Source organism: Rattus norvegicus, chromosome 1, assembly GCF_021556685.1.
Source record: "Rattus norvegicus strain SHRSP/BbbUtx chromosome 1, alternate assembly SHRSP_T2T, whole genome shotgun sequence".
NCBI classification, from domain to species: Eukaryota; Metazoa; Chordata; class Mammalia; order Rodentia; family Muridae; genus Rattus; species Rattus norvegicus.
The window spans coordinates 9,517,093-9,527,591 of NC_141534.1; positions in this window are offsets into that span (position 1 = coordinate 9,517,093).

Genomic DNA, 10,499 nt, shown 5'->3' on the forward strand with positions numbered 1-10,499 from the left:
TCTCAGTTAATACTGGGACTAATATCCTGAGCTAACAATACAGCCACCTTGCTCCTGGAACCTTATCACTCCTCTATCCATCCACAGGCCCTGAGCAAAGGCATCCTACGAGGGATGGGTTTACCAACTGTGATAGCTAATCTTGTTTGTCAACATGACTACAACTGGGAAAGATGGGATCGTACACATTCAGGGTAGTATGGCTGTAGCCTTGACTACATCTAGGATCAACTAAAACCCAAGGAGCTGGGAGAGCTCCGGAGGGATTTTCTTGATTATTTGATACGGGAAGACTCACTCTAAATCTAGGCCACTCCTTCTGGTAGCAGCCCATACAAGGGGACAGGGAAGAAGGATTTTGCTTTTTGCCTGCTTGACTATTCTTGCCAGCAAGTTCATCTATCCTGTTGCAGAGATATTTATTCCTTTGAGGGTCTTAGAACCTGCATCTTGGGGGCTGGAGAGATGGCTGAGTGGTTAGGAGCACTGACCGCTCTTCCAGAGGTCCTGAGTTCAATTCCCAGCAACCACATGGTGGCTCACAACCATCTGTAATGAGGTCTGGTGTGCAGGCATACATGCAGTCAGAACATTGTATATATAATAAATCTTAAAAAAAAAAAAAAAAAAAAAGAACCTGCATCTTGAGGATTCCAACACAGACCAGGAGCTTTCTAGGAATCCTCTAGGACCAGGTTGGGATGACTGAGACAGCCAGTTTCATGGACTGAACAATACCAGACTCACAGCTTTTCCATCTAGGTTAACCGATTTATGTCGTGAACTAAGCCGCTGTTTTGGAAAGCCAATCTAATAAACTCTCATAGAAATTTACTGTAGTTGTAGGTATCCCCACGATACCTTACAAATGAATGAGAGTCAGACTACAGTGATTTTATTTGGCTTTGACAGTTACTGGGAGGTAACCCTTTCCCATGAGATACGCCCCCCCCCCCCCAAATCTAGCTGTTTTTCCTGTCCATGTGTTCATGGTCCACCTCCCCTCATGGCAGCTTCCTCCCCTCTCCATCTTGTCCCTTCTCTCCAGTGCTTCTATCTCCTCTCTCTGAGATAACTCAAAACCTGCCTGCCTCTAATCCCTCCAGTAATTGGCTGTACCATTTTTATTTAGCCAATAGTTTTAAATTAAGGAACAAGGTTTGCACAACAAAAGCGAGTAATGGCAGGAATTCACTCAAAGGCAACTTGACCTTCAGATACAGAATTTAGCATTACAATACATAGGAACAGGCCAAGCCTCCACAGTTTTAAGATTGTTGCAGAGGCCAATTAGAATTTAATCTATAGCCAATAGACCGTTTTGAACTCAAAACCCTTGTTTTGAGGCCTTCCAAGTAGCTAAGAATACGGGTCTCGACACAAAACCCAGATTCTAAGCAAGAATTTTGACACAGCACATGACTGTTATCCTAGCACACGGGAGATGAAGACAGACCCTCACTAAATATAAGGCCAGACTGGACGACACAGAGAGATCAAAATTCTGCGTCAAGAGAGATAAGAGGGGGCTGGGGATTTAGCTCAGTGGTAGAGCGCTTGCCTAGCAAGCGCAAGGCCCTGGGTTCGGTCCCCAGCTCTGAAAAAAAGAAAAAAGAAAAGAGAAAAAGAAAAAAAAAGAGAGATAAGAGTAGCATATGATGTTATGGGATCATCACTTGTAATGTAGCTTGTAAGAGAAGATTTCTACGGGTCAAAACAGTGACCTACTGAAGGCAGGAATTTTAACTACAACCGATTCCAGAGTTAAAGGAGTCTTAAAAAAAAAAAGAGTTGAACATGTGGGTATGTGTGATCGAGTGTGTGTGTCTGTGTGTGTATCTGTGTGTGTGTATGCGTGTGTGTGTCTGTGTGTGTCTCTGTGTGTATGTGTGTCTGTGTATGTGTGTTTATCTGTGTGTGTGTCTGTGTGTGTATGTGTGTCTGTGTATGTGTGTGTATCTGTGTGTGTGTCTTTCTGTGTGTGTGTCTTTCTGTGTGTGTATGTGTGTCTGTGTATGTATCTGTGTGCGTGTGTCTGTGTGTATGTGTATGTCTGTGTGTGTGTGTCTATATGGTGTCTGTGTGTGTATGTGTGTGTGTATGTGTATGTATCTGTGTGTGTGCATGTGTGTGTATGTGTGTGTGTCTGTATGTGTGTCTGTGTGTGTGTGTCTGTGTGTGTCTCTGTGTGTATATGTGTGTATGTGTGTGTGTGTCTGTGTGTATGTGGTGTGTATGTGTGTGTCTGTGTGTGTGTGTCTGTGTGTATGTGGTGTGTATGTGTGTGTCTGTGTGTGTGTGTGTGTGTCTGTGTATGTGTATGTATGTGTGTGTGTGTGTGTGTGTGTGTGTGTGTGTGTGTGGGTATTTCATATGATGCTCCTCAACCATTATGTTTTTCTTTCTCTAACTTGACACTTTAGGAATTAGGAATATTTTTAATTGAAAACAGATCAATTTTGTTTATTTGCCTTAGACCTTGATAGTAAGCTATGTGTGTGTACATGTGCAAGTGTATGTACCTTAAGCATAACCTTTACATATTATTTCCTAAAATGTCCATGCTAACTGTATGGTTCTTGTATGGATGGGAGGAGGAAGATAAAGAGAAAAAGAATAACAAAGGAGACCTAAAGTTGTGTCCTTCTTGGTAATCTAGACTGACTCCCAGAACTGATTGTGACCTCTTATGACGGACAGAAGTCGTAAGAATTTTGATATCAAAATTTTTTATTAATTTATTTAAAATAGCGTTTTTTCACATAATATATCCTGATCACATTTTTCCCTTCCTCTACTCCTCCCAGTGTCTCCACCACCCCTCTGGACCCACCTCGTTTCTGTCTCTTACCAAAAAATGCATTTCTAAGGGATAATAATATAATAAACATAATGTGATACACTAATATTGTAAAACAGAAACTATCACACACATCAGAAGAAAAAGAGCTCAAGAGAAGTTATAAGAATCAGAAACCCACCTGTTCCACACTCACAGATCCCATAAAAATATTAAACTGGAAGCCATATTATATACACAGAGGACCTGGTACAGATCAGTTCAGGCCTTGTGCATGCTGCCTCAGTCTCTGTGAGTTCATATGAGCTTGGGTCTTGTCGGTTTGGGTGGCTCTGTTTTCTTGGCCACCTCCCTTCCCTCTGATGTTGTCTGCCTAATCTTTATCAGGGTTCCTTGAGCCCTGGAGGGAGGGATTTTATGGAGACAATCTGCTTGGATCTGGGTGTTCCAAGGTCCTTTCTCTGCATAATGCCTGGCTTGGGTCTCTGTACTTGTTCCTGTCTGCTGCAGGAGGAATTTCCCTCAGCAGAATGTCATTAGAAGCCATTTATTTTACTTTCATTTTTTAAAGAACAGCAGTATTTGCTTTTACTCTAGGTCCCTGGGTTATCTAATTTCAGGTTCTTGGTCATCCAAGCAGTGCTGGGCCTGGGTGTCATTTCATGGATCGGGCCTTCAGTCAAATCAGACATTGGTTGGCCACTCCCAGAAGCTTTGTGCTACCCACTGCACTACCCTATCTCGCTGACAGGACGTCATTGTAGATCAAAGGGTTTGTGGCTGGGTTGGTGTTTATGATTCTACTTTGCAGAACACCTTCCTGTACCAAAAAAGCTAGCACACAGGGGTGAAGGCTCTACATAGGCACCAGCTCAACTTCTCTATGTTCAGTGTGTTGTGTTATGTTCAGGAATGGGGCCTTGCTGCCAGTTTGTGGAGATCAATCTCTAGTCTGAGCAACAGCCTGGGTTGTTTGTAGACTCCTTTTGGCCAACAACTGTGGACTTAACAGAATGCTTATCCATCATGATGGTATTCCACACAGTATTGCTTCTGACCAAGGAACTCACTTTACAGCCACAGAAGTGTGACAGTGGGCCCACGATCATGGGATCCACTGGTCTTACCATCTTCCCTCCCATCCTGAAGCAGCTGGTCTGATAGAAAGATGGGATGGCCTTTTGAAGATGCATTTACAGCACCAATTAGGGGGCAACAACATGGAGGGCTGGGGTAGAGTTCTTCAGAAGGCAGTATATGCTTTGAATCAACATATATATGGTACAGTCTCTCGCACAGCCAGAATCAAAGGGTTCAGGAATCAAGGGGTGGAAAAGGGAATAGTTCCACTCATTATCACTCCTAGTGACCCACTAGGAAAAATTTTGCTTCCTGACACCACAACCCTAGGTTCTGCTGGACTAGAAGTTTTGTTTCCAGAGGAAGAAATGTGTCTACCAGGATCCACAATAAACATTCCATTGAACTGGAAGCTCAGACTTCCCCCTCGCCATTTTGGGCTTCCAATGACCATAAACAACAGTCTAAGAAAGGAATAATAGTGTTAGGAGGGGTGATAGATCCAGATTATCATGGGGAAGTTGGATTGCCTCTCCACAAGGGAGGTAAGGATTATGTCTGGAATGCAGGAGATCCCTTAGGGTGTCTCTTAGTACTACCATGTCCTGTGACTAAAGCCAATGGGAAACTACGACAGCCTAATCCAAACAGGATGACACAGGACACACACCCATCAGGAATGAAGGTAGGGATCATTCCTTCAGGAAAAAAGCCAAGACCTGCTGAGATGCTTATAGATAGTGGAGGAAATACAGAATGGGTAGTGGAGGACGGTAGTTATAAATATCAGCTAAGGCCACATGACCAATTGCAGAAACGTGAATTATAGAGTAATATGGATGCTTCTTTTTTATTTTGTTAAGGACACATTTATATAGATACTTGTGCTTTCTTCCAATTTCTTTAATATCAGTTGGTATCTAAGTTGAGATACTAAAAGAATGTTCCCAAGGGACATTGACCTATTCTAAATTCACACACGCATTTGCGATTGTATGAGGAATAGTTATATCATGTTAGGTGTATTTAGGACTGGTTATTATCTCACATGGACATGGACTATTATTTGTGTCAAGTTGACAAGGGGTTGATTGTAATGGCTGTTCCTGGTTGTCAACTTGACTATATCTAGAATGAACTACAATCCAGAATTGGAGGGCACACTTGTGATCCTGACCTTGAAGCCTAGTGACCATGAAAAGCTTAGTTCCAGGCGAGGGATTACACACCTTTAATCCTAGAAGACTGAGGCAAAGACATCCCTGAGTTCAAGGTAGCCTAGGACAAAGCATGCCCCAGATCCAGGCGTGGTGGTGCATAACTTTAATCTGGGCCACACCTTCTGCTGGAGGCCTACGTGAAGACATTGGAAGGAGGAAGGCTTTGCACACTTGCTTGCCAGCACGTCTGTCGGAACCTACTTCTTCAGGATTTATGCAGAAGACCAGCTGAAGCCATCCCAATTAATTTCCTCAATATAGAAAGACAGTCCTTAAATTCTGTGACTCTAGAGAACCCTAACTAATAGACCATGTTCCAACCGGGCCACTCTTAACTCCAATTGGCCAGCCCTCATGGCCATGCTTTCATGACTCATCCACCCCATGGTGTCTTCTCCCTCTCCCTTCAGAAAGCATACCATATTTGTCTTTGTGCGTCTGGGTTACCTCTATCTGGATGACTTTTTTTCTAGTCCCATCGATTTTTCACGATTTTTAACTGCCGAGTAATACTCCACATTTTCTTTATCTACTCTTCTGTTGAGGGGCAGACAAGTTGCTTCTAACGTCTGGATATTTTGAATAGCTCAGTAGTGAATATGGTCTAGCAAGTGTCTCTATGGTAGAATCAAGTGTTCTTCCGATATATGCCCAAAGGTGGGACATTAGTCATTTTTGATGGGAATTTTTAAAAATATATATTTTTTGAAAAAATTCAGACAATGTATTTTTGGTCACTTTCAGCTTCTATTCCTTTTCACCACTCTCCTCTACTTTGTGTCTTCTTTTATTCATTTAATTTTATCATGGCTACTTTTATCGTTCTTTTATCATTCAGCGCATTGCTGTCATTTCATGGGTGTGCGGCTTCCATGACACGTGCAGCTGACATCTCGCAGCGGTTATCTTGGTTCTCCAGTTCTCACGATCTTTCTGCTCCTGCTTCTTTAATTGTCCGTGAGCCTTAGGTGTAAGGTTTGTGTTGTTGGTGCGTTAATTGGGGACAGGCACCCTGCCCTCAATTCTTCTCTGCATTTTGACAAGTCGTGGCTTTCTGTAATGGTCTCTGCCTACTGAAGAACGATACTTCTTTGACGAGCGCTGGGAGCTACACTTCTAACTGTGGGCATAAGCATGTGTGTTCAGAGCACAGGCATTATACTGGTTTGAGAAAGTGGTAGGTCCTCCTGTAGGCTCGATGGCCTCACTAGTCATGGGTAGCTGGCTAAACTTACAGTGCCAGGCATGAATGGCCTCCTATTTAGCAGGTCTTAAGTTCCGATTCAGTAGCTGTTGGTTATCACCAGGACTTAAGTGCTACCAGTGCACCTTTTAAAATATCTTGCCATGGTGGTCACGGATTATGTTTCTTAGGCATTACACCTAGCTAGAGCTTGCTAGATTGATTGATTTTTCGTCCTGTGGAGCTTTCATGGTTCCTTTGGGTGGAATCTTATCCTACTAGATTTTGTTTCATTCTTTCGTCTTTATGGAAGCTATTAATGAGATGCAGTTGGGGCTTTTGCCTTCCTTGGACTAAAACTTGATGCTGGTGTCTCACGAGGATGTAAGACACTAGTTCCGTCGGCAGCTTGGATCGTGACATATCCAGTGTCCTTTCCCACATCATGGCAGGCTCAGTTTCAAGTGAAACCAGAAGAACACGGGTCTGTTTGTATCGGCTCATGGCTTACCCTCCCTTTCTCTATGCATGCTATCTCCAACATGCCTTTGTGCTCCTGTCCCTCTTATCTTTAACTGTCAACACAGAGTCCCCTGGGAATGGAATATCAGATAGGGGCTTGCCTAGGGCACACTGGCCTGTGGTCATGCCTGTGGGGGATTGCCTTCTTGATGCAGGCCCAGCCCACTGTGAGTGGTATCATCCCCTAGCAAATAGCCCTGGGATATATAAGAAAGACTTATATATGGACTTGCAAGTGAGCAAATGTTTTTCCATAGTTTCCTCTTCAAGCTCCTGCTTTAACTCCTTCCCTATCCCCCCCCCCCCGCCCCCGCCATGATACACCGTGTCCTGGGAGTGTAAGTCAACTTAAGTTTCCTTCCCTAGGTTGATCTCAGCCCACTCACTTCATCACAGCAACCGAAAGGAAACCAGAGCAAGGTCTCCCTACTCTTTCCATCCTCAGGGGTAGTTCTTTCAGTGGGCTACCTCCTTCCCCAATTTTTTTGTATAGATGAAGTTTAACTTTTAAAAGGAGACATCGAAATTTTAGGCAGGAAAAAAATGGGGCCGATTGCTCATAAATTATTGAATAGAGCTTAGGAAACGTGATGAACATAGGAAAATGTGACCAAAAGGAGAGAAGGGTTATTTCAGGCTGTCAGTCAACCCACCTCCATCATATGCAATGCACAAAGGGGAGGCTCTCAAACCCCAATGGGACTTGGAGTCACCTGAAGCTCTTTTTCACCATGGGACTTTTCAGACCCTGATCTAGGGTTTTGGCTTTATGGCTTAATCCTAACCCATGCCACCTTGAATGACAAGTGACGTCGTGCTTCTAGAGCTTTATAGCTATCACCTCCTTCCGGTCCACAAGCAAAGGGTATTACTGGTTGAACAAAGACAGTGGTCTCTGTAACTTTAATCATTTTCAAAGCCTACTCTTAGTAATGGTTTTTGAAACGCCTTCACCTCCCTTCTAGCCCACCACCCACCAGAGGTGGTTGAAAAGAAAAAAAATTACGGGGGAAGTGAACCTGTATAGAAATAGTCCCTCGGAGTAAATCTTATCTGTGCTGTCAGGAAATCAGCAGTTCAGTGTACAGGTCAGCAGCGGCAGCATGATCCACTGCAAACACCTCATGGGTGTAGCAGGAGCCCAGGTCAGTAGTGTTGGGAGAGCAGCAGGGGTGGCAGCACCTGGAGGAACAGTTAGGCCTCAGCTAAATTGGCCTGAGTCGGCAGGAGGGACTAGGAGGGACAAAAAGAACAACAGGAGAAGTTCTGGGCTGTGTATCTCTGAGGGGAGAGAAGATCAGTGAAGATGAGAGACCCACAAGCGTTGCACAGCCTCAAGCTTCTCTCACAGCCCGTTGAGTCCTATTTATAAATACCCCAAACATTATGTGTCCTCCATGGGTCTTGCCTAAGCTCATGGGTTTGCCTCAGCTGACATCATTATGGCCGAGTCCGTGGAGGAGGCAAGAAGCCTCCAGCACACCAGAAGGTTGTGTGTGTGTGTGTGTGTGTGTGTGTGTGTGTCTTTCTATGGAGTCCCAACAAAAAGACCTCAACTACTCAATATAAGATGGACCAACACATCCGTGTTACTAGCGAAGAAGCCTTCATCATTTTCTTGCTTTAGCAGAACATCCTTTTGCCTGTATCTGCTTTAGTGAAATGGTCCTCCCTGTGTTTGCCCCAGCAAAACACCATCCAACACAACTGAATTTCCAAAGAACCCTTAATTCTCCCCTTTAGGTCTCTACTAGGATGTTTAGACTTGTACCCTACTAATAATTTGGAAGACAAGAATATTTTCCCTCAAAACCTTGTATCTTCAGGGGATGTAGGCATTCTTCATCCCACTAATTATGAATTACCTTTTCTCTCCACATATCCGTTAAATCAGATGAACAGAAAAATGGCGGATCCATTCGACAGAACATTATAGCAGCCAACTCTTTGTGTGGTATTAAGAACCATACATTTGGGCTGGAAGAGATGGCTCAGTGGTTAAGGGCGCTGACTGTTCACCCAGAGGTCCTGAGTTCAATTCCCAGCAACCACATGGTGGCTCACAACCATCTGTAATGGGATCTGATGCCCTCTTCTGGTGTGTCTGAAGACAGCTACAGTGTACTCATATAAATAAATAAATAAATAAATAAATAAATAAATAAATAAATATAAAAAAAATAAATAAATAAATAAATAAATCCATAAATTTGTCTGAGGAAATGGCATGCCAATTAATCAGTTAATTACATTTTTGCTGTGTACATTTTGTGTGTGTGTGTGTCTGTCTGTCTGTCTGTCACTAGGGGACAATCTAGGGTATAATTCCTTAGGCTCTGTTCACCTATTTTTGAGGCAGCAACTCTCTGCCTGAAACTCATACGTGGTGGAGGCCAGATAGCCTGCAAGCCCTGAGTTTCCTCCCGCCTCTGCCTCCCTAGCAGTGGGATATTAAGTACATGCCATTTTGCCATGATTTTTTTTATGGGGTTCCCTGGATTTGAACTTGAATCTTCATGCTTGCAAGACAAGCACTTTACTGACTGGAGTTACGTCCCAGCCACATTTTCCACAAGTTTAAAGGAACATGTATTACTGCAGTCCATTCAGAATTTATAGTCCTAGATATCAGATACATCATTACGGTTGGTCAACTCCTTAATTTGAACAAACAAGGCAGGATCAGGGGTTTGGTAGACAGATCTGTGTGACTCCTCCTTTGTGTGCTAGCTCTCTCGATGGGAAATGTCTCACTTTTCCAAGGGCAATCATGACCAACTGGATCACCCATGCCCAAGGCTGATGAATAGTTCAGGCATAAGAGTATGGCTGAAACTACCTAAGATACAAGGGAGGATCCTTTCACTGTGACTGCTAAAACAGCCAACTGGTATACTGGAAGCTCTGCTACTGTGCTGCCAAATGTTTGTCTGAAGGACAAAGAAAAACAGAATTTAAAAAAAAAATGCTGAGAAATGGACAAAGATCGAACTAGGGGAAGAACATTTGCTCCCAGCATCCTAATTTCTAGCTACAGGGGACAATGAAATCCTTTTGTCATGGTTTGACCATGAGCTGTCCCCACAGATTTGTGTGATGACGTGACACTCTATTGAGATGTGATGCAACTGTCCAGTTAGACAAAGTAGGTCCCTGGGAGCTCGCCCGTGAAAGCTACTTCTTGTACTGACTTGACCCTTTTGTGGCTCAGCTCTGATTTGTGTATGGCATGGGGTCAACGGTCTTCTCCACAGATTCTTGCCTCAGGTTCTGCTTCAACATGGGTCCAAAGACATGAAGCCAAAAACATGGCGTGACTATGGCCTGACATCTTTAAAACCGTGAGCTCCAAATCTGTGTGGCTAAGTTTACTGTCCATTATCTTGTTAGAGTGATTAAAAATAGGGGGCTGGGGATTTAGCTCAGTGGTAGAGCGCTTACCTAGGAAGCGCAAGGCCCTGGGTTCGGTCCCCAGCTCCGAAAAAAAAGAACCAAAAATAAAAAAATAAAAAAATAAATAAGCAATGCAGATATTTGTAGCCAACAACTGGGAGATCTCTGTTGCCAAGGCTGACCCCATGGCCCATAAGGTATTGGAACTGGCTCAGTGGGTATCTGGAAGTTAGAAGTGAGTTAAAGAAGCTCACTGTATTCGTAAGCAGAGGAGGCAGGGTGACCAGAGGGGCTCAGAGGA